At 40.1% G+C, this 27643-nt stretch overlaps 1 protein-coding gene across 2 annotated transcripts in view; it reads left to right on the forward strand.

Annotated features, from left to right (window-relative positions):
* MLLT3 (MLLT3 super elongation complex subunit) overlaps positions 1-27643 on the forward strand; it is a 257641-nt gene that overhangs the window by 185039 nt on the left and 44959 nt on the right. The window lies entirely within an intron of this gene.

Raw genomic sequence — 27643 nt, forward strand, 5'->3', positions numbered from 1 at the left:
TTAAGTTGTTAAAGGAAAGATATGTTCCAGAGTATAATAATGGATCATTTGAATAGCAGCAGAAAAATCTAGATGCTTATCAGAGCTTAGTTACTATGCTTTCCAGGAAAGTGAGAAGAATGCAATGAAAGTAGAATACACCAGAAAATAAATTTTAAAAAGAAACAGGAAGTATTAGGGTGTAGCTACAATGTTGATCATTTTGATCACTGTAATGAAGTAATTTGTTTACATAGATTGAAAACTGGTGATAGTATTTTTCAATACTTTTATCAAGGCAAAATTGATATAACAATATACTGTATATTTAAAATGTGTGATTTGATACATTTTGATGTTTATATGTGTCATGAAACCAGGTAGTGGTATTTTGGAAATGAAATATTTAATTTTTCCCCCATTGTATAGCCACTGATTTGGAAGGGGCAGGGTATATATCTTCATTACAAGGTTTGCTAATGGGTAGGATTATCTTTTGTGGGTTCCTAAAAGAACATTTGGCCATCTGATAATCCCCCAAAATATTATTTGATGTTGAGATTTAAACTTTTTTTTTTTGGCCTGCATTGGGTCTTCGTTGCCGTGCGCGGGCTTTCTATAGTTGCGGCGAGGGGGGATACTCTTCGTTGCGGTGCACGGGCTTCTCATTGTGGTGGCTTCTCTTGTTGTGGAGCACGGGCTCTAGGTGCGCAGGCTTCAGTAGTTGTGGCTCGCGGGCTCTAGAACTCAGGCTCAGTAATTGTGGCGCACGGGCTTAGTTGCTCTGCGGCATGTGGGATCTTCCTGGATCTGGACTCAAACCCGTGTCCCCTGCATTGGCAGGCGGATTCTTAACCACTGCGCCACCAGGGAAATCCCGAGATTTAAACTTATAATTACTATTTCTCAGAGTTGGAAGGGAATTTCAGGTTACCTATTCTAACCTCCTACCAATGTAAGAAACCCTACACTTCTAGTGACAGAACTGTTAGTAATTCAAGTATTCCATTCTATTTCTGGAGAATGAACATTATTTACCATGAAGTTATCTCCTCCTCACTTCCCTTTTTTCTCTAGCTTTGGCCTTCTACTGTTACTTATCAGTCATGATCGGTCCCAGTAATCTCTTTAATTTCAGTTGTCAGTATTTCTAGACAACGGTCAAGGAAGATGTCTGGCTAAAAATTGCTGGCCATTTTAGAATACTTCTCTTTCTTTCCCATAGCGAGGCTCCACAAAAGTTCCTAATTCAAATGCTGGCAAGGGCTAGGTGGGCTTAGCAGATTCTCTCTTCTCCATTTGCATTCTGGGTAGAAAGGCAGCCAGGATTAGGACATGGCATCAGTACCGATCCCTAGTCATCCAGAGACCACCTCCTTCCCCCCCTCTACTCTCTATAGCTAATCTCAAAATTTTAAATCAGATTAGAGGCAGAGTAGCATATAAAATACTGGAGATGGAGTAATTCGTTCCAGTGTTTGGTAAAGGCCTTAGAGTGATAGTTTGTGAAATGGAGACGAAAGCCTAATGGGTTTGTCCTAATATCTCAAGCATTTATTTTTCCTTCTTTGCTTTGTACCCCTCCTCTTAATTCACAACTTGCTCTTAATGTAGATGTTCCTTGGAACGTTGTTTGTATGTTTGACTTTTTATTTCAAATCACTCTGAAATGTTCATTGATGCTATTGGGGTGTGACTAGTCTATCAAGATTGTCAAGTTTAGCAATTTTGTCTCTCCATATTCTGTCGTGTTGCAGTTCTTCTAGAACAGAGGTTTTCAAATTGTGGTTTGTGATTTACTAGTGAGCCATGAAATCAATTTAGCATGTCATCACCAGGATTAAAAAAGAAAATCAGAATACATTGTAACTAGTATGGGTAAGTAATGGTTTGTGAAAATTTTATTTCAGAAGCTGTGTGTATTTCTTATGGTAGGTCATCATCAAAATTTTGAAAGACACCTTTCTTGAATGTTTGCTGATTTGTGAGAAGATCAAATAGCATTCATAAAGCACTATTGAATGCACTTTCTACAGGAAATTATCACAGGTGATCTTCCTCTTTAGCTAATTCTGTGTATTCTTATTTTTGTTTGCCTCTTGCTCCCTCCCTTTTATATATGATTTATAAGGTATGACTTTTCCTAAACATCATGTTCAACTTGATAGGTTTATCCAAAGCAATACCTTGCAAAATCTTCTGGAATGAAGAGTGAGAATTGTAATTCCATACAGTAGGTAGCAAATTTTCAAGATGATTCATGACGTGTCAGAGCCACCTATCCAGTGACCATAACAGGAGTTTTTGTAATGTGAAAGCCTCTAAAGACTTTTGGGTATTATTTGGGTATAAAACCCAACAACTGTACTTTCCTTATTAGTTTTCTGGTAGTAATGCTTTTATTGTTGCTGCTTTGGTTTAATCTTCTAAATATAGGTGGTAGAACAGAAGAGAATTGACAGAAGTGTTTCCAAGTAATCCAGCGCCCAAAAGACTTTCTGTGAATGAAGGAGGATAGAGGAGGGCTGAAATTCCCTTTCTCCAGTGGTAAAGGTAGCCTGTGTTTGGCCTTTCTCCTACTTGGTGTCCCTCCTGTGGTTAAGACCGAAGGAGCAGGAAGCAATTGTAATGGAGAGAACTAAGCACCCCGTAGTCTCCCTTGGCGAGGAACTGATTGGATAGCTTGGGACAGGCCCACCTTCAGGGGGCACCATTCACATTGCCCTGGTGGTGAGTGTGTCTGCATCTGAGTAAGTAGGATCAGATGACCTGATCTGTCGAAGGACCTTTACAGCTTCATTATTTGAATATGAGCCAGATTTATGTTCTTTTGTGGAGGGCGGGGTAGAGGGTAATTTTAGACATAGCAGGCAGAGATCATGGACTTTGGAAACAGAAAAAGGACACAAAAAGAAATTGGACGAGTGTGAAGAATTGGGAAGGACCAGGGAAAAAAGGTTATTCACCTGATATGTCTGTAAAGAAAATATCTTGCCTTGGTACAGGTTAGTTACGATTAAAAGGAAGAACTTTTTAAAGAAGCTTTTCCATAATTAAGTTAGATTCAGGTTTTATATAAAAATAAAAATCAGTGCTACTAAGATGGATTGGGAGGCTTAGATTGTTGATTCGTATAGTTCTTCTCAGTTATGATTTTTATATACTTTGTATGTGAGTAGAGAAAAAAAAAGTGGTGCGTCCGTGGTTTATATGCCTGCATGATTTTTGAGGAATCACTTATTTGTTGATGAGTATGTAGGTAGGTAGGTAGTAAAGTAATCAGATAATTAGGAGTATGCACTCTGGTGTCAGACAGACTGTGTTTTGAATCCCCACTCCACCATTGATCTTAGTTAAACAATTTGACCTTCTGTATTTCTTAGTTTCTTTTTTTGTGAAATAGAGATCATAATAGCCTTTACTGTGTAGGATTATTGTGAAAATAGTCAATCTGGGTAAATCACTTAACATACTAATCAAAAATGTTATGAGGGACTTCCCTGGTGGTGCAGTGGTTAAGAACCCACCTTCCAATGCAGGGGACACGGGTTCGAGCCCCGGTCCGGGAAGATCCCACGTTATGCAGAGCAACTAAGCCTGTGCACCACAACTACTGAGCCTGTGCTCTGGAGCCCGCGAGCCACAACTGCTGAGCCCGTGCGCCACAACTGCTGAGCCTGCGTGCCACAACTACTGAAGCCCGTGGGGTCTAGGGCCCATACTCCGCAATAAGAGAAGCCACCGTGATGAGAAGCCCACGCACCGCAAGGAAGAGTAGCCCCTGCTCACCACACCAGAGAAAGCACGCGGGCAGCAGCAAAGACCCAACGCAGACAAAAATAAATTAAAACAAAAAATGTTATGAGCCATTTGTTACATGATTTGGCTTCTGGCAGTCTTTATAACATATAGCTTTGAAAGAGTATTTTTTTTAAAGATTTACTTATTATTTACTTACTTATATTTATTTTTGGCTGCATCAGCTCTTAGTTGCAGCACACAGGATCTTCATTGAGGCGTGCAGGATCTTTCCTTATGGCGCTCAGTCTCTTCGTTGCAGCACTCAGGCTTCTCTCTAGTTGTGGTGTGCAGGTTTTCTCTCTCTAGTTGTGGCACACAGGCTCCAGGGCACATGGGCTCTGTAGTTGTGGCACACGGGGTCCAGAGCACATGGGCTCTGTAGTTTGCAGCACACACAGGCTCTAGTTGAGGCGTGTGAGCTCAATAGGTGTGATGCTTGGGCTTAGTTGCCCAGTGGCATGTGGGATCTTAGTTCCCTGACCAGGGATCGAACCTGTGTCCCCTGCATTGTAAGGTGGATTCTTTACCACTGGACCACCAGGGAAGTCCCTGAAAGAAATTTTTTGATATTCAAAAATACAGCAGAGGGCTTCCCTGGTGGCGCAGTGGTTGAGAGTCCGCCTGCCGAAGCAGGGGACACAGGTTCGTGCCCCGGTCCGGGAAGATCCCACATGCCGTGGAGCGGCTGGGCCCGTGAGCCATAGACGCTGAGCCTGCGCGTCTGGAGCCTGTGCTCTGCAACGGGGGAGGCCACAGTGGTGAGAGGCCTGCGTACCGCAAAAAAAAAAAAAATACAGCAGAATTATAGTGTCCTTTTTCAAGAGTGGGTTAAATGTTTTAAAAGAGAAAAAGTACTTGGAATATATGTCACATTCCTCTGAAATTTGTCTTGAGGAGGTATATGGCCTTGATATTGATGTGCATATGTAACATGGAAAAATACAGGACAGAGCATCTCAGTTTTATTTATTTATCTATCGATTTTTAACTTTTAAAAAAAGTATTTATTCAGTTTTGGCTGTGTTGGGTCTTCGTTGCTATGTGTAAGCTTTTCTCTAGTTGCGGCAAGCGGGGGCTACTCTTTGTTGCGGTGCACAGGCTTCTCATTGCGGTGGCTTCTCTTGTTGTGGAGCACGGGCTCTAGGTGCACGGGCTTCAGTAGTTGTGGCTTGTGGGTTCTAGAGCATAGGCTCAGTAGTTGTGGCGCACGGGCTTAGCTGCTCCACGGCATGTGGGATCTTCCCAGACCAGGGATCGAACCTGTGTCCCCTGCATTGGCAGGTGGATTCTTAACTATTGTGCCACCAGGGAAGTCCCAGCATCTCAGTTTAAATCAGTAGTTAAGCCAAAGTTTCCCAGGATTTTTTAGCTTTTTAATTAAATGAGATAAAGGGCAAGGACTTACCTAGTACTGCATTAGTAGGCACTTGGTAGATTTTTTTTTTATTGCTGTTACTATTAAATCATTTCTTAGGATGTCTTCTTTTATCTTTGTATTAACATTAATATGACTGAAAGAGTAATTTTTAAATAGGATTTGAAATTCCTGAGATGTTTCTCATTTTATAAAGAACTCTAATATTGTCACATGAAAGTCCCTCAGTAATTTTCCTTTACAGAAGAATTCGGGAGGAGGCAGCGGGGAGGGTGGGGAGGGAGGCGGAAGGACTTTTATAGTGGGTGAGCGTTTAGCAAAGACTGAAAACATGATAAGGGCCTGTTTTTGTTATGTATGTAAATGTTAGCATTAAGAATATTTTGCATTCACGAACTTAGGTAAAGCTGTTCTTGGTTGAGGAATTCATCTTTTTGTGGCCATAACGGTCACTTATGGCATGTGACTGTTCTTACTAGTCACTGGCGCTAACTAGCAGCTAGAAAGGGTGAGGCTCTTAAGTGTATCTGGGTCAACTAAAAGTTTGTAATTGTGTTTTGCATTAACCTGTTTAAACTTTAATCGAGAATAAAAAAACAAACATCCTTTACCCTTCCTGTAATTCCCTAGTTTTTGTTTTTCATGTAACTCTGCTTCTAAAGAGAAGTTTATTGAGTTGATCTTGTTTTGTGATACGAGGAAGTTTAGTATTCATAGCAGAGAAGGGGGAAAAACAGTAAAAGAAAATTGAAATAACCATGTATGATCAGATTTAGTTATGGTAGTAATTTCCTTATCGTTGCCTTCACTTTTTTTCACCTTGCTTTATAGAGATTTAATTGTAATTTAAAAGTGCAGAAGTTAAAAGTTTTAATTATCTTTCCTTGTAAATGGTCAGACTACATTTGGTAAAATGTTACCCACTTCAACCTGAAGTGTGAGAAATGAAATTGTAATCGTGTCTTGATAGTTTGGCTTACCAAACTGTTTTCCTGGATGAAATCTTGAGAGAGAAAGATGAACTCTCATCAAATGCAGTGGGTTTTCCCAAGGGTGGGTGGTGGTTCAGATACAGGGTAAAGACTACAAACCACCTTAGCAGAAGTTTCTTTGGAAAAGAAAAAAAAGTAAGGAGAAGGAAAAAGAAACTTCCCTCCTTTGGTGGTGCCTCATTTCCTCCAGCCCCACCCTGTGCCTTGCTGTGCTTACACTGTCTGGAGCTGGCAGTAAATGTCTTGCTGTTGAAGCACTGTCCTTAGGTTTTTATGTGATGGAAGGCTGTCACAGTCAGAGAAGAAGGTCCTTATTGTGCTTTCAAAGTGGTTTTTTAATGACTTGTAATTTCAGCACATGCAAGAGCTCTAAAGTCTGTTAAGTATGGTGAGTGAGCAGCTAGAGAGGCCCTTCATTAAAGGGCTGCCCTGACCCTCTGGCTGGGGGCAGGGGGTTGGGGGCTCTCGTTCTGGACTCCTGTTCTCTGCATTTTATAACTGGAAGTAAACATACCTGAAGGGGTGCAATTCTCCTCTGGTAGATGCAGCCCAGTGTGGAACAACATTCATTAATGTAATTGGCAGAAAGTTACCTTTGTTGGATACATGGAGATATTTCACCTGACCTGTTCCTATGCTTGGTTGTTTGTTGTCTGTGCTAGATGTGATCAGATGGAGGAGGGTGCAGCCTAGTCAATCAACTGATCATTTATTCAGCCACATTCCTCACTTGTTCCAAAAAAGATTTGAAGCAATTAAAAGGGAGATTTTTTAAAAAAAAACTACGTTAGAGGCTCTTTCTCTTCCTTGTTTGGGTGCCACACTAAACCCAAATGGTTTTACAGTTTTTAAGTTAAATAATTCCTTAGAAGCCCTTAGGTAGCTGAGGGTCATGAACAGACAGGGGGCCCTATCATTGAAGAGTGGGTTGTCATCAGTAATTACCAACACTCGGCGTTTTCACTTGCTTGTATTGAATTTTATCTCTCTCCCAGTAAATTCCACGAGCCTCCTTCAAGGAAGCTGCATTGCCTATTCAGTGCATTCTTGTTTCTTACTCTAAGGCCCATGATCTTTATGTAATTGTCCTATCTGTCATCTTTAGACACAGAGTCAAAGATGTGACTCAACATGGTCTTTGCACGACTCGCTTTACCATGTCACTGGGATGCCTGATATTTGTAGCTAAACTTTCCTTCGGTGCTTTCTATGTGCTAGTCACCCTTCTACGTACTTCATTTGTTTTAACTCATTTAACTCTTAAAACAATCTGTGAAAGAGACTCTTATTAGCCCCATTTTATAGATGAGGAAACTGAGGCTCAAAGGTTAAGAAACTTGGGGGTGAAGCAAATCTTATTTTCCCAGGAATTCCCAATATTATAATTGCAGAGATGTGCTTCATGAAATTGGCATCACTGCTATGAAAGCCTTATTTGTTTGTTTTTTGGCCACACTGAGCAGCATGTGGGATCTTAGTTCCATGACCAGGGGTCAAACCCATGTCCCCTGCAGTGGAAGCGTGGAGTCTTATTAACCACTGAACTGCCAGGGAAGTCCCTTTTTTGTTTTGTTTTGTTTTGATGAAAGCCTTTGATATCGTATTTCTTGTTCCATTTTTGAATTCTGTTTCTTTGACATGTCTATTGGTTTGGGCTCTAACAACAGCCTTCAGGAGGTGACAGGTTGTCCTCATAGGTGGATTTGGCATACATATTCAGAACTGAGGGACATGCTATGAAACATCCAGGAACCTCTCACTTCTTACATATATTTGCTTAAAATAAAACAGACCCTCATAGTTCTGAAGTTTAACATTATTATAATGTATCATCAGCACTATCTCCCTGCTCTCAGAATTTTCCCCACTTGCTTTTGTGTGAGAATTTATGTTTAACAGAGCTGAGCTGTAATATCAAGCTTTCCCAGAAGGTGCCACCAAATAACAAATGCTGTCCTCCAGTTTGAAGTTTCCTTCTTATTGAATCTTCTAGTTCCATTTTGTAATTTCATTTTATAATGTCTCTAAGGTATTCAAAATAACGGGTGTGCTTTCTTTGAATTAGGAGATAAGATAATGCAATGGATTAGTAGAGGGTTGTTTTCTTTTGGTGTCTATGTAATTATTTAACCAAGTTTGAGAAATTGTTCTCAGTGGGTAACAATTTATGACTGTAAACTTTCAAGGCAGTGTCAAGGTCCACAAAGAAAAATTACCCCTAAGAGGCTTCTTTAGGTCACTAGAGGTGACTGCACAGTGAGATGTTCCCAGATAAAGTCAAAGATCCCTCCACTAGGCGAAAGAAAATGGAAAAGCATTTACTAAAGTGTGTGGAGATAAGCAGACTTTTGCCTTTGAATTCTGAAGACATAGGGGATGGGGATGTGTGGGGACTGGGATAGGGAGAAATTTTCAGAGTCGGTGACACAGAGAGAAGAAAATTTCCTTGCCTTACTTGGCCATGGGAAGAAAATGTATTTATGGGGTCCTCAGATGTTGCTTAAGTAAATAAATAAGGTAATTACTAGAGTGCCCTGGTTTGGGACCTCGGTGTTTAGAATCACAGTACTGTTTTTTGGACAACTAACTTGTTGACCCTTGCTTTATTTTCTGACCCTTCTATTTTTGCTTTAAATATGATAAAACTGTCATGTCACTTTGAGTAAGTACAAACATTTCCTTCTAAACATGTTTAATTGTTTTTAATATTCTTTAATTACTTTAGTCTTGTTTAATAACATTTGAAAATGTTTATGTACTCCTATATATAAACCCTGTATTAGGTAGTACAGATGGTACAAAATTAGAATTTAGGCTCAGCTTTGAAGGAAGGGAAGAATGAATTAGTGGAGATGAGAGGTAGGTGTGTAGAAGGCATTCCTGTTAGGGGGAAACAACTTGAGAAAAAAACCCACAACTGATGACAAATGTAGACAAGTCTGTGTTGTCCTTACTGAAAATGAAGAGAACTCCTATACACGAAACCCTGCAAGTTAATTTATCAAACTGGATAAATTCCAGTTTGGAATTCCTTGTCAGGAATGAAGGAAACCTTATTGAACTGTACTTCATGTGAGGTGTGTCCTGGACACTTTCACTCTGTAACCCCTTATTTCATCCATGCATTGTGTGAGATAGCTTTTTTCCTCATCTTACAGATGTGAAAGCAGCAGAGCTAGAATTTGAATCCGGGTCTGACCCATGCCAAAGCCCATGCTTTTTCGTACAGTACCATGGATTAAACCTTGTTGAGAGAGAAATCGCATCAAATCATAACCACTGTGGACTGATTAAACCTCTTCAAGAAAAGAATCGAATTAGCAGCATTAACTCTCCGACCTTCTGCCTACCTCTGGTCCTCTGATAACGTTACCATAGTTCAGTAAAAGGGGGAGAATAAGAAATAAGATGTAGTAGCCACAGTACTTGGGTTCTTGGCTATGAATAATGGGTGCAGGGAGACCTGGCTTTGATTTCCACAGTCCTGATCAACTCATGCTTTATATAATTTTCTAAGCAGCAGAATTGCAGAAAGTTTTGAGAGGTGGTGGTACCTTAGAGCCTATCCAGGGGCACTTATTTACCAGTTTATTGACTTACTACATTTTTTCATACGCCTTATACCAGAGGCTAGGACACGGCCAGTGTGACTGTGAGAGCTCCCATCTACTATATTGCATTATCTTAAGGTTGTACTCATGGAGGATATAAAGAAGGAACATAGGGCTCCCTTGTCCTGGAACATAGCCATCCCTGGCTAATAAATTATTTTCTCTTCCTGGGCCCAGGAGAGGTGGTCCAGGAGGCACGGCCCTAGTGCATACACTTGGAATCAAAAGATGAGACAGGATCAGCTTACTAGTGGTTAACTGTAAAATGTGGATTTTAACAATAATGATGAGATTATTGATGCAAACTGCCATTCAGGTATTAATTCACGCAAAAATATTAATTATGTCATAGACAAAGACTTAACCTTTTTACTTGGTAATTTATGAATTGTATTCTATGAAGATCCGATGTTGGTAGGTGTTCTTGTAAAGATTAAGAGCCAAAGCTACAGTCTAGGAATTTAGTGATTTATAATCCATGGCCACAATGTAATTTTTACTCCAGCACGTGTTTTTTAAATGTCATTTTCCACTCGGCCTAACCTTAGATTGTATTAGGAATCAAAGCAAAGTCTTGCTGGAAGTACACCCTGGTTTAAAATGTTTAGTATCTGACAAATTCTGCTCGAGGTGACCTGACACATTTTCAGGATTATAAAGTGTTCACTCTACTTTCAAGTTTCCTCCTCTTTCTCGTTATTTTCCAGGATTGTTTTAATTAAAGGTGAACATCAGACTTGTTGTTGATCTTGTGATGGGAAAGTGCTAGGTTATCCAATAATCTTAGGTGAGAGTCATGCCTTATTCTTTTTTTTTTTTTTTTTTTTGCGGTACGCGGGCCTCTCACTGTTGTGGCCTCTCCCGTTGCGGAGCACAGGCTCCGGACACGCAGGCTCAGTGGCCATGGCTCACACGGGCCCAGCCGCTCCGCGGCATGTGGGATCCTCCCAGACCGGGGCACGAACCCGCATCCTCTGCATCGGCAGGCGGACTCTCAACCACTGCGCCACCAGGGACGCCCAGTCATGCCTTATTCTTGCTTACCAAGCCTGCCTTCATGGTCCAGCCACTTTCAGAGACATGCAACAAGTCCCCTCCCTGCTTTTAAAGATAAGCCATGCACAGTCCTCCTTGGGTTGTGTAATAAAACCAGTGAGTCTCATAAATCCCTCCCCCAACGCTAAGGTTTAAAGGAAAGAGGTGGTGTGTCCCATGTTGCCATCTTTTTATCCTCATCATATTAATAGGTCTGTTGTCTCTCTTTTCTCTTTGGAAAACCTTCCACAGCTTACTGTGTACTCTTTTAAAGATTTAAGACCCAATTTGGAAACCATGAACATCTATTTTTAATACAGCATTTACTTCACAATTTAGAAAATTATAGGATTTTTAAAAGCAGGAAGACTTCGGAAATTCCCTTTAACAACTTGTATTTTGCAGAGCAGAACCTGAGGCCAAGTTTCATAACCTGCCCAAGATCATTGCCCCCCAAAACCCTGCCCCTGCTCTCATTGCTCCCCAAAAAGGCCCTAGGAGGCAGGTCCCTAGTTGATGTGCCATTGTCATTTCCAGTTGGAATAGTTTATAATCCTTCTTACGTCCTGTCCTCCCTTCCCCAAACTCTCCTCCACTTGAACATGTTAAACTGCTTCCTAATGAGTGGTGTATGCCCATTAGGCATAAGACCTCTTGGCCCTGCATCTCACTCTGTGTCCCCTTGTTGATTGAATGGACCTTACATTTCACACCCTCAGCAGAATCCCCCTGAAAAGCCTCATGCCATGTCTCAGTGAGGGTAGGGTGTTAATCTCAGGGGATATTACAGAGATTAATTGGTGAAAAATTTGATAGACTTGTTTCCTGGTCATCCTTGATTGTCTTTGGGAAAATACCAACCAGAATAATCACGGCTTAGTATATTTCAGGTGAAAAATAAATCAGTAGACAAACCAGAAAATGACACATATACATATCTGGCAAATCAAAGATCTTAATATTGTTTAATAATAAAAACATGGAAAGAGCTTTAAAAACCTCCAGTATAAATGAGGTCTTTACCTGGACAAGCTGGTATTCTTAACAGATAAAACTTGATTCCTGCTCTCTCCTATGCTCCAGTGTCTTCAGTATCTGCTTCTGTGTGCTGTGTTCCCCTTAGTCTCTCTACAAGAGAGGCATCCCTCTGAGGCAAACTGAGACATCCCTCATACCAAACAGCCAGCCTCTCATACTGCCTTCAACTCTCCTATTAACCCTGATGCTCTTCAGGCTATAATCCCTTCACTTCCTTTCCTTCACTGACAGACATCTCAAAAGCTTACTTCTCAACCCGTTGTGGTCTGGCTTTTCCTCTTGGAAACTATCTTTAAAACTACCACTGGGAGGGCTTCCCTGGTGGCGCAGTGGTTGAGAGTCCGCCTGCCGATGCAGGGGGCACGGGTTTTTGCCCCGGTCCGGGAAGATCCCACATGCCGCGGAGCGGCTGGGCCCGTGAGCCATGGCCGCTGAGCCTGTGCGTCCGGAGCCTGTGCTCCGCAACGGGAGAGGCCACAACAGTGAGAGGCCCACGTACCGAAAAAAAAAAATAAAACTACCACTGGGAAAAGGTCACCAGTGCTTTCCAGATTCTTACGTAGAAAACATCTTCTAAGCATTGGATTTTACCTTTCCGTCATCTTTGACTTGCTTTTCCATTCTATTCCTTGGCCCTGTTATACCTACCCTGATCCCTCTAACCATTCTCTGCGAGTCTCCTTTGTCAGCTGATCTTCCTCTACCAACCTTAAGCTGCCATTTCCAGTTTCTTTCTTTTCTATTATATAATCTTTCCCTGGATAATCACTGCTTACCTGTCTTCTGTTTCTTTCCTTTCTCAGACCCTTCTCTGTATAGCTATCTATAACACAGACAAATTCTGGAAGGAAATATGCAAAAGGATGTAAAGCAACTGGCTAAAATGGTATTATGGGTCATTTTCAAAATATATTTAATACTGCTGTTTTTAAACAACATCTCCTTGTTTCAAAATCTTAGATCCTATGTGGGCTAAACACTAAATTCTTTCTTTTCTTTTTGTAATCTTTTATTATGGAGAATTTCAAATATACACAAAATATGCAGAATAGTATCACAAGCCTCCCATTCATTCATCATTCAGCTTCAACAATTATTAACTGATGACCATTCTTGTCTCAACTGTGCCATCTACCCTTCCCCCAGTATAATTTTTAATAAAATCCTAGATGTCATATTAATTCATTCATAGATATTTCAATATGAATCTCTAAAAAATAAGAACTTTTTAAAAACAGAACTAAAACATCACTATCACATCTGAACAAATTAATAATTTTTTTTTTTTTTTTTGCTGTACGCGGGCCTCACTATTGTGGCCTCTGCCGTTGCGGAGCACAGGCTCCGGACGCGCAGGCTCAGCGGCCTTGGCTCACAGGCCCAGGCGCTCCGTGGTATGTGGGATCTTCCCGGACCGGGGCACGAACCCGTGTCCCCTACATCGGCAGGCAAACTCTCAACCACTGCGCCACCAGGGAAGCCCCAATAATTCTTTTTTTAAAAAATTAATGAATTTATTTATTTTTGGCTGCGTTGGGTCTTCATTGCTGTGTATGGGTTTTTCTCTAGTTGCGGCGAGCAAGGGCTACTCTTTGTCGTGGTGCGTGGGCTTCTCATGCAGTGGCTTCTCTTGTTGTGGAGCACGGGCTCTAGGTGCACGGGGTTCAGTAGTTGTGGCGTGTGGGCTCAGTAGTTGCGGCTCGCGGGCTGTAGAGCACAGGCTCAGTAGTTGTGGCGCATGGGCTTAGTTGCTCTGCAGCATGTGGGATCTTCCCAGACCAGGGCTCGAACCCATGTCCCCTGCGTTGGCAGGCGGATTCTTAACCACTGCACCACCAGGGAAGTCCAAATTAATAATTCTTAATATCATAAAATATCTAGTCACTGAGCAAATTTCCAGTAGAATCAAAACGTCATAAATTTTCTTTTCTTACGGTTTGTTTGAATGAGGATCCAAAAAAGGTCCACGTCTTGCCATTTGTAAAAATGTCTTTTAAGTCCTTTTCAATCTGTAGGTCCTCTCATCTCTTTTTTCATGTAAAAGTTCAAGAAAAAAAAAAAACTAGGTTGTTTGCCTTATAGAATTTCTCAGTTTGGACTTTGCTGATAGTATCTTTGTGGTGTATTTTCTGTAAATTAGGGGTGTAGCCAGGTTTAGGTTAGGTTTTGTTTTGGGGGCAAGACTATTTCATGGATGGAGTTTTTAGCTTTCATTGGGAGGCCTGTAAGGTGAGGTTATCTCTTGTTTTGTGACGTTAGTGCCCATTGATGCTCAGGGCCCAGATGCATTAATTCATTAGGGGTTGTCAATTGGTGGTATGTTTTTTCTACCATTCTTTCTTCATTTATCAGCCAGAACTCACCTGTCTAGAGAAACTCTCCCTCTTCTACCCTTTGTTTAACCAACAGTTAGTTTGTCTAGGAAAAGTAAAACATTCTTTCCCTTTTTTAAAAAAACCAGTTTTCAAAAGAATGGGTTTGGTTCCCTAGCATCCTTTAACAATAGCTAGTTTTTTGTTTTGGGTTTTTTTTTTTTTGCGGTATGCGGGCCTCTCACTGTTGTGGCCTCTCCCGTTGTGGAGCACAGGCTCCGGACGCGCACGATCAGCGGCCATGGTTCACGGGCTCAGCTGCTCCGCGGCATGTGGGATCTTCCCGGATCGGGGCATGAACCCGTGTCCCCTGCATCGGCAGGCGGACTCTCAACCACTGCGCCACCAAGGAAGCCCAATAGCTAGTTTTTTTTAAGCATTACTTTTAAGACTTCTTCAATCTGTCCTTTCCACCCTCATCTTTCTTTGCTCTCCCTTATACTTTAGTGATCCTAAAATATTAGCAATCTTCGGTTCCCTGATCATTCCATGCTATTTCACGTCCTAGTGAAATACCCTTGGTCCTTTATGACCTGGTTAACATTCACCTTTTCTTTGAAGCTTTTCTAAATAATCTGCCCCACTTAAATGAATCCCTCCCTCCTTTGTGCTCCCTCCATTAACAATTTATATTTTGATTATAGTTGTTATTCTCTCATATTAAAGTGTTTTTCTCCTGATCAGTAGGGTATTTTGAGGGCAGACAACTATCTGATTTCTCAGCTCTTTGCACTGTGCCTGGTGCTTAATTGGTGCTCAACAAATATTGAGTTAAATAGTGTAAAGATTTATTTATACTTATGTGTTATGTATTTATAATTGAGTTCTCTTAACTGACTTATGTATTTATAGGTGTCTTAACTATAAATACATCCAAATGATCTGGAAATGTGATAGTTGGCCCCTCCCCTTCAAGAGGGTAGAGTAGGTAGGCCACAATGAATGGGAGAGCTCCCTGTATAAAAAAGACAAATCTTGGCCCTCTTAGAGCACACAGTTCAGGGGATAACCCACTGTTATACGAATAAGTCCATACAGTAGAATCCTGGGATAACCTAGCGGCCAGGGTAAGCAAGTTGTATAAATAGAATTGCACTTTACCAGTCTTTGTAGCCCTTGCTTTTGTGTTGGAGGACATAAACTAGCCAAGGAGCATGGAGCTCTTGAAAACTCCCACGAAACGACCCGAGATTTTTTTGTTAACTGATTCTACCATGAAGAGTATTAAACCACAAAAATAACAAAGGGGAGGCAAGGACCACAGATTAATCTTTTATTGAGACAGCAGAGGGATGTCATAGTCTGAAGTCCCAAAACATTTGCTTCTGTATTTTAAAAAAGCAAATAGTTTTCAGAGAAATTTCAATAACAGGATGTCGAAGTGAAAGAAATTTCTGCCTCCCTACTTCCTATAGCAACTGTGTGGAAGCATGATAACGTGAGAGCTATACGACCACCTTGTTTTTGCTGTCTTTGTGATCATGAAATATGATTACATTCTCTCTAATGTTTATATGTACTCTTGAAATTATTGGAACTGGTAAAATAACACTTGCACAGTGTATAAAAGGAACTATTTTTCCCCCCTTCTGTTTCCTTAGGTTGCATAATTACCATGACAGATTAGCTTTAAATTAATAATGTTAATTTGGTTGTTAAATAATTATTAAACCATCACATTTGAGTATCAGCAACTGTGCAATTAAATGCTTATTGTATATGTGGAAGAATGAATGAAAAAATACAAAAGATTTAAGTTCCTAACCACAAGGGGCAAGAATTGTAAAAAAAAAAAAAAAAGTTCTACTGAACAGTAACACTTAATGCTGAGAGAAATCAGATGTAGGGGATGCAGTTAGTTTCCCCAAAGAATTAGCATCTTAGTCAGTTTTCAAATATATATTTAATTGTACTCATCGGAGACTTAGCATTTCTAAGGGTGGTTTTAAGAGAGTCATGATTACACTATAAAACTAAAATTATAACCAAGTATAATTTATCACTGTGGGAGGTTGAATGTATTAGAAGAAAAAATGGACTGAAGACAGCAGCCATCATTTTGAAAAGGAAAATGTTACCACATCCGTCTTCTCTTAAGGAAAGACATCTCCCCAGCACATGTACTTTGAAACCTTATTAAGGTATCCTAAAACTTACACAGGCATATCTCTTTTTATTGTGCTTTGTTTTATTGTACTTCACAGATACTGTGTTTGTTTTACAAATTGAAGATTTGTGGAAAGCCTCCTTTGAGCAAGTCTGTCAGCGCCGTTTTTCTACCAGCATTTGCTCACTTCGTGTCTCTGTGTCACATTTAGTAATTCTTGGGATATTTCAAGCCCTTCACCAACCAAAAGATTATGGGTCAGATGGTGGTTAACAATATTTAGCAATAAATTTTTTAAAAATTAAGATATATACATTGTTTTTTTAGGCGTATTGCTATTGCACACTTAATAGATATGCGTTGGGAAACCAAAAAGTTTGTGGCACTCGCTTTATTGCAATATTCACTTTGTTACAGTGGTCTGGAACAGAACCTGCAATATCTCCAAGATGTGTTCTCTCCTGTCTTCAGTCCTGGGGATCTCCTAAGTTGGAACTTGCATGCTAATGCATCCTGAACAGCAGTCCTTCTACCAAGCTGTTAAGCGACCCTACAGGGTCTGCAACCAAAAGCTCCACTAATGGGCCTGCACTGGTAACAATGCTCACCATTCCTCTATGAAACATCCTCACTGTTGCCCATCACTGGTGGGTGCTTTCTTATACTCTACACTCCGCAGGTTGAGTGGTATACTCACCGAGAAACCAAGTAGTTGTTCCCAAACATGTATGAGTGTTCCACTTGTAATTACATTAGTTAGTTAAATAATATACACAAAAGGTAATTGTTTCTTAGTTTCTAAAACTAAGTTGAAACATGAAGTTTTTTACACCAAGGGAAAAAAAAAATCTTAAGAATCTAGAAGGACTCTGCATTTCCAATAGCTATGCAAGTCTCTGAATTATTGCTTATAGAGGGTGATCACTGATAATGTATTGAGTGTGGTTATGTAAGGCTTTTCAGACTCTACTCAAAGAAAACTCCTTGATCTTACATCAAAAGATTGGTTGGGGACTTCCCTGGTGGCACAGTGGTTAAGAATCTGCCTGCCAATGCACAGGACGTGGGTTTGAGCCCTGGTCCAGGAAGATCCCACATGCTGCGGAGCAACTAAGCCCGTGCGCCCCAACTGCTGAGCCTGCGCTCTAGAGCCCGTGAGCCACAACTACTGAAGTCCGCACGCCTAGAGCCCGTGCTCCGCAACAAGAGAAGCCACCACAATGAGAAGCCCGCACGCTGCAACGAAGAGTAGCCCCCGCTCGCCGCAACTGGAGAAAGCCCGAGTGCAGCAATGAAGACCCAATGCAGCCAAATATAAATAAATAAATTTTACAAAAAAAAAAAAAGATTGGTTGATTAATGTGTCTTTCTAAACTTTTAGTTAAAATAAAATATTTAAGGGATGTGGGTTATTTTTTTAAACTAGTTCTAGAATCTTCCACCTGACAGATGTTCACTAGCCAGAAATCTTGACTGCTCTTCACCTGTTATTCTGGTACCTTCTTTCTTGATCCTTGAGTTAGGGTGAGAGTCCATCAACAGCAATCTCTTGCCTCTCCTTTTCTGCATTATTCCATTTTATGAATGGTGATCTTATTCGTATCTGACCTCTTACATGGAGTTTATAGGATCAGTTTGTAGGATCAGTCTCCAGATGAGTATAGTTAAATATATATTTGAGTATAATTAAATATATATTTGAAAACTGACTAAGATGCTGATTCTTTAGGGAAACTAAATGCATCCCCTACATCTGATTTCTCTCGGCATAGGTGTTACTGTTGAGATGAGTTTATAGGATCAGTCATTTGGGCAGCATCCCTGCCCCCGACGTTTCCTTCAGCATTAGAGTGCTTATGTAATGCACTCTGGACACAGGAATCAGCTTGTAACCATAGTGTGTTAGGCCCCGGAAAGCAGGTTGTCCATATTTTGGTGAGGAACACAGACCATGTGTTTTTATACAGCAAGTGAAAAAGGTATCCCAGAAAGAGTCTTGAGGGCTGGGGAAAGGCTCCAGGTCTGACACTTGTGCTAGCTTTGTGATCTGGGGCAAAATAACCTCTTTGAGTCTTAATTTCATAATCTCTGAAATGTGAAGAATAGCTCCCAAAATTGTTGTGTGAACCAAATGACACATAGTTACTAGTTTGTAAATGTAGTAGAAACTGAGTATTTCTAAACTAGTTTCCCCCTTCCTCCTTATTTTTAATAAAATGGGGATTCTGGTAACACCCACCTCACGGATTGTTAGGATTTTTTGTGTAAAGGACTTCCCCAATTTTAAAATGCTGCTCAAAAGATTTTAAAGAGATGACTTTATGTAAATACATAACTGCAAACACAATCTGCACTAAGCATTTTATTCTAGTTGACAGATTTTGTTCTGCTTTGATGTAAAGTTGCTATTACGGATGCTTTGTTCATATGTGTTAGCTAACTTTTGCCCGGTGTGCTTCCTCTTGTCTCCTGATTAAGCTTGTGAATTATTAAGGTGGGGACTCTGTTTTCTCAGAACACAAGCGCAGGTCTGTCCTGACTACAGGGTCAGAAGATCCCAAAGTATACTTACCAGTGGTTTTCCTCACCTTGTTTACCTGCTGCTCACCTGTCACTAATTCTGTTGGCTTTTTAGCAGCCTAAAGCCTATAAAAATGCAGATTTGGATAGCATGCCTTAATCCATCTAAGGGCGTGTAATGTACCGCATAGGAAAGATTTATTTTGCTTTCATTGTGTGTGGTTGTGAACCGTGTCAGTAAGTCAAAGGAAAAGCTTTTAATTGTTACAGAAAGGATTGTTAAAAGGTGTTTAATCTAAATTTCTTTCCTGAATGCCAAATATCTCTCCAGGGCAGAAGGATGCCAAGTCTTTTCTGATTAGTTCATTAAAGAATAGTGAACCCATAGCCAAGATCAAAAGGCAATCAGGTTATGCATTAGATTCATAGCTGCATGTTCTAAAGTAGCTTTAAAAGTTATCCCATCGGTACCTTTTTTTTTTTCTTGCGGTACACGGGCCCCTCACTGCTGTGGCCTCTCCCTTTGTGGAGCACAGGCTCCAGACGCGCAGGCTCAGCAGCCATGGCTCATGGGCCCAGCCGCTCCACGGCATGTGGGATCTTCCTAGACCAGGGCACAAACCCATGTCCCCTGCATCGGCAGGCGGGCTCTCAACCACTGCACCACCAGGGAAGCCCCCCATCAGTACCTTTTAAAACTACCCATAAGACGCCACTTTACATCTGGCATCAGATCTATTAATTTGACTATTATGAATATGTAGGAATATTTTGAAAACTCCCATGATCTTATAAAGCCTCCAGGCCCTTATTAACAGAAAAATCTTGCCTTCTGCCAGGGCATGGAGCCAAGGTAAGATCCTTAAGTAGATAACATTTAGCATTTGAAATAATAATAATGAATGGGAAGTCCACATGGAGCTTTCAAGTTGTTACCCGTTTGAAATACCCAGTATGGCGTTGGAGTCTGAGGGAGAAGATTAAGCAGATGTCAGGCTTGTGTTGGCAGGATGCACTGCTGAACCACCTTCCCTCCAAAGTATTGTACGCCCGGCACCCTGGGAATGGCTTGGACTAATTCATTTGAGCCACCTGTTGCCTTGGGGGACACTATGGGTTGGTCCCTCCAACTACAGTATTAGCTTCATAGGTGGTGACTGATGAACTTGGAGAGATTATGGCCTTTCATTATTCCTGTGGGGCCTTTCTTTTACCTGCCCTTCTCTCACATGGGTCACCTTAGACTGAAATTCCTCCCCACCCCCCAACAAAATATTAGGACACAGCTTCTTTAATAGATCCATTAAAAAAAAAAGATAAAATAGCCCAGGACTTTCTCTTTTTCTCTGGAAGCTTTCTTTCTCCAAACTCTTGTTTTCTTTTACTCTATTCCTTATTTTCCTCTTATCTGGGGAAAAAATTAAGAATACCTTCTGTATTTTTTACAAGTATATCTTACAACCAAGGTCGAATACTTTGTAAATAAAGATAACCCCTGGCCAAGGTGATCTCTCTTAGTGGTGGAGGAAGGTTGCGACTAGTTCTGTCATCTGAGCAGGGCAGTTCTCTCCTCCAGGTGGTAGAGTTATACACCAAGACATGGAGCTGGCGTCTTCTTTGTGGACCCCAAATTTTCCTATTAGGGGTATTGAGTTAAATTATCACCATTTAATTCTCCTCCTTACACAACTCTTCCCCGCCGCCCGCCCCCAGCACCCCACCCCCGATTATGGCTTTCTGGTAGACTTGAACTGTTAATTCTCTAATCAGGGCCAGGCTACCAACTGGCTCCTTGTCTAAGTAGAAGGAACCACAGCCGGTTTTCTTAAAACTGCTCACCATCCCATTGTTTGGCACAGAGGGCGTCTTTTCTGTGTTCAGTTTGAGAAGAACTTCTCTGTCCCCCTGCTTCTACCTGGAAACTTGGTTCTGATTCTGGAAGAGGTTCCCCCCACCCAACCCTCCCCTCTCTTTTCTGGGGAGGCAAATCCCCTTTATTTGGTCTCTCAGTCTGCAGCCAGTAGCCTATGTGGGAGTCCAGTCAGCCCCTTGAGGAAGAGTTGGTGAAAATTCTACAAACTATGTAAGAGTCATTTTCCTCACCTGGCTAGGAGCAGGGAATGATGGCACTGAAAGATTTGGTTGGATGTTGTAAAGGATCATTAAAATGGCTATAAATCTTTTTTAGATGTGAAGCTTTGCAGGAATGATAACTCTTATTAATCAATGATGAAATGCTTTCAAGTAAAGCATCAAATAATCAGAACCAATGTATTATATACGTTTAAAAATTGATAAGGTCAGTTACAAGTATATCTCAAGTTAGAATTATCACTTTTTCTTGTTACTCCAATTTTCTGTGGTCTTAAAGTTAGCTGTTCCTTTTAAGTGATTGGTACTTTAAAAAAAAAAAGCATGAGTAATTATTACATAGGGCCAATAACGACTTTTTTCTTTCTCTCAATTAGTACTACTTTTGTCAGGCAATTAAACGTAGTTATGTCAGGCATAGCTGTTGGGACAAAGAATGGAGCCATTGCACGTATTTATAGCCTTCAGTCATTGGCCTTTTCTTATCAAATAACCTAAAACATTCAGACCTCTATTTAATTACATCACTGAATAATTTTAAAATTGATGGGAAATCTTGTGGACTTGCTTCAAGATTATTTGAAGATAATATAATGTACTACTGTTAAAGATAGTGTTACAATGAGTAATATGAGTATTTGGCCTTGGAGGTGCGACAGTAAACATACGATGATAAAGTAAGCATGATCTCCTATGAGTAGACCTCACAATTCCTTAGTCCTACATTGTTTCCTAATAAAATTCTAGAATTAAATTTGAGCTGTGTCGTCAAGGAGCATTTAAGAAAGATTGTGGCTGTCACTAGGTTCTAATGGCTTGTTATACCTACGGAATCTAATATTCTTATTATACGGTTGACTAGAGAATACAGTGACCCATCCATCAGTCTTTTAATGATACATTAGGATAAGGTGGAGGAGATATGAAAGCTGGGTGATTCTTGAGATGGGTGGATTTGTACTGCCTGAACAAACACATTTAGAGTCTATGTCAGCCTGTCAGGAGACCCCTGTGGAGATCTCTTACAGAGCTTTGCATTTTTGCTGTCCTGTTTGTTATTTTTATGGTGAGTTTCATAAAGATATGGAAGGCATGCTCACCAGTGACCCAAAATGGGAGGGATCATATATTTCATATTATCCCAGAATTATGATTAAAAAGTCTTATCAAATAGAAATGCTAGGCTAAACCCAAGAAAGGGAAATTTAACTGAGATAATTGTAAGTTCCTTCATTTAAAATCAAGTAGTTGTTTTGATTAGTTAAGTATAGGGAGCTTGGCCTTTGAGACAGTTTTTACTGGGGGCAGGGGTGGTGGGGAATGATGATCTTGGTTACAGTGGCTCACCAGTGCTCTGTGAGCTAGTTTAATCTGAGTCTGTATTAATAGAAACATTGTATGTCAGTCATGGAAAATTACAGCTCCATTACCTTCTGCCCCCATCAGACTACGTCTGGGTCTCATGTTTGGTTGCCACATTTTAAAGATGCTGGCAAAGTAGAAATAGAGCTCTTAGAGCAGTCAGTGGGCCCTGATGGGTCTGGGAACCACCAGGCATGGTTTAAGAAAAAAAGATTGAGACAAGACATAATAATTATCTTTATTTTTTGAGATAGTGTTCTTGGAAGTATTTCAGTGCTCTGATCAACAGAATTTGGCTTCTTGACAACTCAGGGAGTTGAGGCAGGATAAAGCAACTTGGGAGAGGCCTAAGGTGAGCAGGTTGCACGGTATTTATCCTGGGAGGGTCCCTCTTACCTACCAGGTGTGCTGATGTTTGTGGCAAGCCACCATTGATAGGCCCCTCCTTAGCCCCCTCCCCCATTGAATTCCATGAAGTTTTGTCTTTTCCTTTAGTTGTTTTCTATCTTTAAGCTTTTGTAGCACCTGGGCTGTAGTGTGTCAAAGTAGTACAATAAAATGGGAGAAATATAAGAGTAGATATATACTAAAATCTTAACTTTCCCAAAGTTGCTAATTTCTAGCTGTTCATTGGACACCTGTCACCTCCTTGTCTTCCTTCAATTAACTTCAACATTAGAGAATGACGTTTGATAGTGACAAAGAATTTTATATTTTTTTGCCCTACCTTGTTGTAGAAAAAATAGTGTAGCTCATAGAAATAATCCTTAGATGCAACAACATGTGATTAGATTTAAAAGAGGTAGGTGTGGAAAGTGGGTCGGGAGACAGATAAATTCAGGGTCTTTTTCACAGGCTGGAATATTTTCTCCTGAAAATGTTAAATAAATACATAGATGGATAGGTAGATGGGATGGAACAATTATTCCGTGTGTTTCAGGCTGCTGTTTGATTCTCCTAGGCTCACTTGATGCTGCCCCTCAAATCTAGCTTTGATGTCTTTGGTTTCATGTCTTACAGCAACAATTCCCTACTACTACCGACCTTCCCTGCAAAATAAATGTGAGGAGAATCAACAGAATTCCTCCCACATGAAGTCCCTCTTACTTACCACTTACATTTGTCCATTCTGCAGGAGCCTGTTCTGCTTCCTTTTCTTCTTTTTCCCACTATTTTCCCTTTCCTAGAAATGAGCTAGTATTTTCTATGCAGAGACAACTAGTTATCCAGATTTTTTTTTTTTTTTTTTTTTTTTTTTTTGCGGTACGCGGGCCTCTCACAGTTGTGGCCTCTCCCGTTGCGGAGCACAGGCTCCGGACGTGCAAGCTCAGTGGCCATGGCTCACGGGCCCAGCCGCTCCGCGGCATGTGGGATCTTCCCGGACCGGGGCACAAGCCCATGTCCCCCGCCTCGGCAGGCAGACTCTCAACCACTGTGCCACCAGGGAAGCCCCCAGATGTGATTTTATTTCCACAAAATGATTGACTAATATCAATTGGTTTGCCTTTTACAAAATCTTCTACCCAATGCCCTAGGAGAGTTGCTAGGAACAAGCAAGCAATCCAGTATCAACACTTAGCAAACCATCGTCCAGAGTCATCATCCGGGGAACTATTCTGTGTCTTGAACTGGTGATATTTACATTGGTGTATACATATGTAAGAATTAATTGAGCTGTACACCTAGATTTGTACATTTTACTGCGTGTAAGTTACACCTCAGTTTAACCTATGAAATATATAATTTGTCCTACCATGATAGGAAGGAAATGATTTATCTGACTGCTCATTCATACTTCTAGCTTTGATTTTAAATGTTTGAATAAAAGCAGCCAACTTGTTAGAGTTCTCTGTAAATGTGAAATATTGAAGCAAAAGGCAGGTAAATGTTAAATCCTAAGCTAGACTAGAAAGCCTCTGGGTCAAGGATCGTATCTGGATTGTCCAGCACTGTTTCCCCAAGGTGCTAACACATTTCCAGACACATAGTAGGCATGTAAGAACAAGTCAATAAAAGACAGCTTTTGATGTACAGAATTTGCGGATATACTTTACACAAAGGAATTAATGTATGATTATTTTGTGATCAATACTTTTATCTGATTTTTGTATACTTAAATCACTATTTTCATTTTACCTTAATGCTACTTTTTCTTTGTCAGTAAGTAGATCTCAGTCTGTGTTACAAGGTTTAAGTTTTATTTTCAAAGCCCTGTCTGTATTTACAACCTTGGAGAAAAATTAATATCCTACTTTTTAGTTTTCTATTTAAACTTACCACCTTTTACCTCTAAATATCTCAACATGTTTTTCTAATTTATATCCTTCTTAATGTAACACTATCAAATCTACTACTATTTTCTTTGGCTAATATTTTACATTTTATCTGTAGTTCGTTGGAAACGTTACTGCCAAATTCGCCATTAAATTCTCTTGGTTGATTCTCATAACATTTCCGTTTTAAAAACTGCCATAATAATCTGATGGGTTAAATATCCCCAAAGTATACATAACTTAATTATGTTTTAGTCTTTAAAAACATAGGGATTGAATTAAATTGCCTTACTGGACACAATTGAATGAGCAATTGTCAGTATATTTTCAATACAGTTTTCTCAAAACAACTTTATTGAGATACAATTCACATACCTACAATTCACCCATTTAAAGTGTACAATTCAGTGGTTTTTAGTATATTCAGAGTTGTGCAAACATTACCACAATTAATTTTAAAACATTTTCATTGCCTCTCAAATAAACCCTGTGCCGTTTAGTTGTCACTTCCCAATTCCCTCATCTCCCCCAGCCCTAGCCATCCACTCATCTACTTCCTATCTTTATAGATTTGCCTATTCTGGACAGTTCATGCCACTGGGATCATGTAATACATGGTCTTTTGTGATTGGCTTCTTTCACTTATCATATTTTCAGGGCTCATCTGTTTTGTAGCATGTAGCAGAACTTCATTCCTTTTTATGGCTGAATAATATTCCACTATATGACTATTCCACATTTTGTTTATCTGTTTATCAGTTGATAGAGATTTCAGTTGTTTTCACCTTTTAGCTATCGTGAATAATGCTACTAGTTTTACGTAATGAGTAACTGATGAAATATTACCTTCTGATCTGACAGCAGCATTCAGAATCCCTGACATTCTTATTGGTGTAACTTTTCTATTTCTTCCTAACTCTGAGCATCTTGAGAAAGTATGGAGAATTTTGATAACTGTTGAGGGAGATGGGTTGTTTTTCTCCCCATGGAATATCCCTCTGGGTCAGTCATTTAGGTATCCTCAGTATGAAAAACAAGGTAAACTATATGCCCCCATCCACAGCTTTATTACTGGTAGGGATAACTTAGGTAGTTATGCAACTATTTGGAAAAACATGAACATTTTAGAAATAGGCAGTTTGTTTTTGAAAGTTACCTTATTATCATTGTTCTTTAATGGGAAATCCTTTTGGGGGGAAATTTTTTTTTTTTTTTAAAGACAAATTCTACCATCTTCATCAACCTTTGGTTTTTCTTTTTAGTTGATCAGTTTTATTGCTTTTGAGAATAACATAAGTATTCAAAAGAAGCAATCAAGTACAAGTTTTCTAACTCATCTAGTACTTGATCTGCATTTTTTTGTTTTGAGATTTACACAAGAATCAGTTTGGTTAAAGATTCTAGTGTGGGAAGTTTCTTCCAGGTGAGAATCAAAACATTGATCTTCATAAATGTTAATTTGAACTTAAAGCACAAATGTTTATTTGGTTAGATATTATTTTGGGTGATTGTGACATTACAGACTCCCCTCACCTCCACCATGAGCCTCTCCTGTATTTCTGTTTACAGAACTTGAACTTCCAGATATCTAAAACTTACCCACTTTAAATACTTGAACTTTCAAAACAATTAATGAATTGCACTTGGTAAATGAGTGATCTTTGGACAGCTTTCCTGTAGGGGTTTGTAGTGGCTTTTTTTTTTTTTTAAGAAGATGTTGGGGGTAGGAGTTTTTTATTAATTTATTTTTGCTGTGTTGGGTCTTCGTTTCTGTGCGAGGGCTTTCTCTAGTTGCGGCAAACGGGGGCCACTCTTCATCGCAGTGCGCGGTCCTCTCACTGTTGCGGCCTCTCTTGTTGCGGAGCACAGGCTCCAGACGCGCAGGCTCAGTAGTTGTGGCTCACGGGCCCAGTTGCTCCGCAGCATGTGGGATCTTCCCAGATCAGGGCTCGAACCCGTGTCCCCTGCATTAGCAGGCAGATTCTCAACCATTGCGCCACCAGGGAAGCCCTGTAGTGGCTTTTGAATTGTAAGTTTGTACTTTTTTCCAGCTGCTTTTTCCAAGATGTTACTGTGTCAGAGGAGCTGCTGTTTATCTGGCAAAGAGTAATTTATTTTATTGATGAGACTTTCATTTATACACATTCAACAGTATAATTGGTTTGAAAAGTCACTTTCCAACATAATGTAAAACAGTTATGTCTCCTACAATAACTGAGAAACTTGGACAACACAGTCAGAACATTGCTGTTTTATGGGTTAAAATTTAGTTGCCAAAGGACAGAGTGTCTTAAAGGAGCCAAAAGCCACATAGCTAGTGATTGAGATCATTAAGCTTCTTTTTTCTGCAAAACAAAAACAACGTATGTTGTATATATAAACAGAAATGGAGCAGGAGAAATAATATGGTAAATTAAATCGAGAAATTGGTTTAACCTACTATAAGTATGAAATTATGCTAAGTACTTATAAGTTAGGGATCAGCAAACTACATTTCTTGGACCAAATCTGGTGTGCTCCTTGTTTTTGTAAATAAAGTTTTATTGGAACACAGCCATGTTCATTCATTTATTTACATATAGTCTGTTCTCACACTACAAGGTCAGAGTTGAGTAGTCCTGACAAAGAACATACAGAAGTGAAGTCTAAAACATTTACTATTGGGCTCTTTACAGAAAAAGGTTGTCAACCCCTTCTATAAAGGGTAGAAAGTAAGTAAGATGTACTTTATATCCTCACCGTCATCCTTATGTAGCAGATTGTGGGAGGAAGTGGTTAATGTAAGTATTCAGATAACTCATACACAAAGCAAAATACAGAATAGTAGATTATCAGTGATGAAAAGGATGTAAAAGGCATTTTCCCCAGGAAGCAGAATCTGGTTGACCTGTAATTCATTATCTAGGTTGTATATATATATATATATATCTCTCCAGAAAGTAGTGTGGCTGTCACCATAGGAGCAGATTGGCTAATACTAACAGCCCTAAAAGGCAGTTGGCATTTCTTACTGGGGATTCTCTGGGGTCTGGAATATTCAGTGCAGTCGTGTACTCCCTGGGTTGTATCATTCCAGCACATCTTTAG

Source organism: Delphinapterus leucas, chromosome 6 (assembly GCF_059928025.1).
Source record: "Delphinapterus leucas isolate spDelLeu-1000000601 "Yukka" chromosome 6, BTC_Dleu_Yukka2, whole genome shotgun sequence".
Classification (NCBI taxonomy): Eukaryota; Metazoa; Chordata; class Mammalia; order Artiodactyla; family Monodontidae; genus Delphinapterus; species Delphinapterus leucas.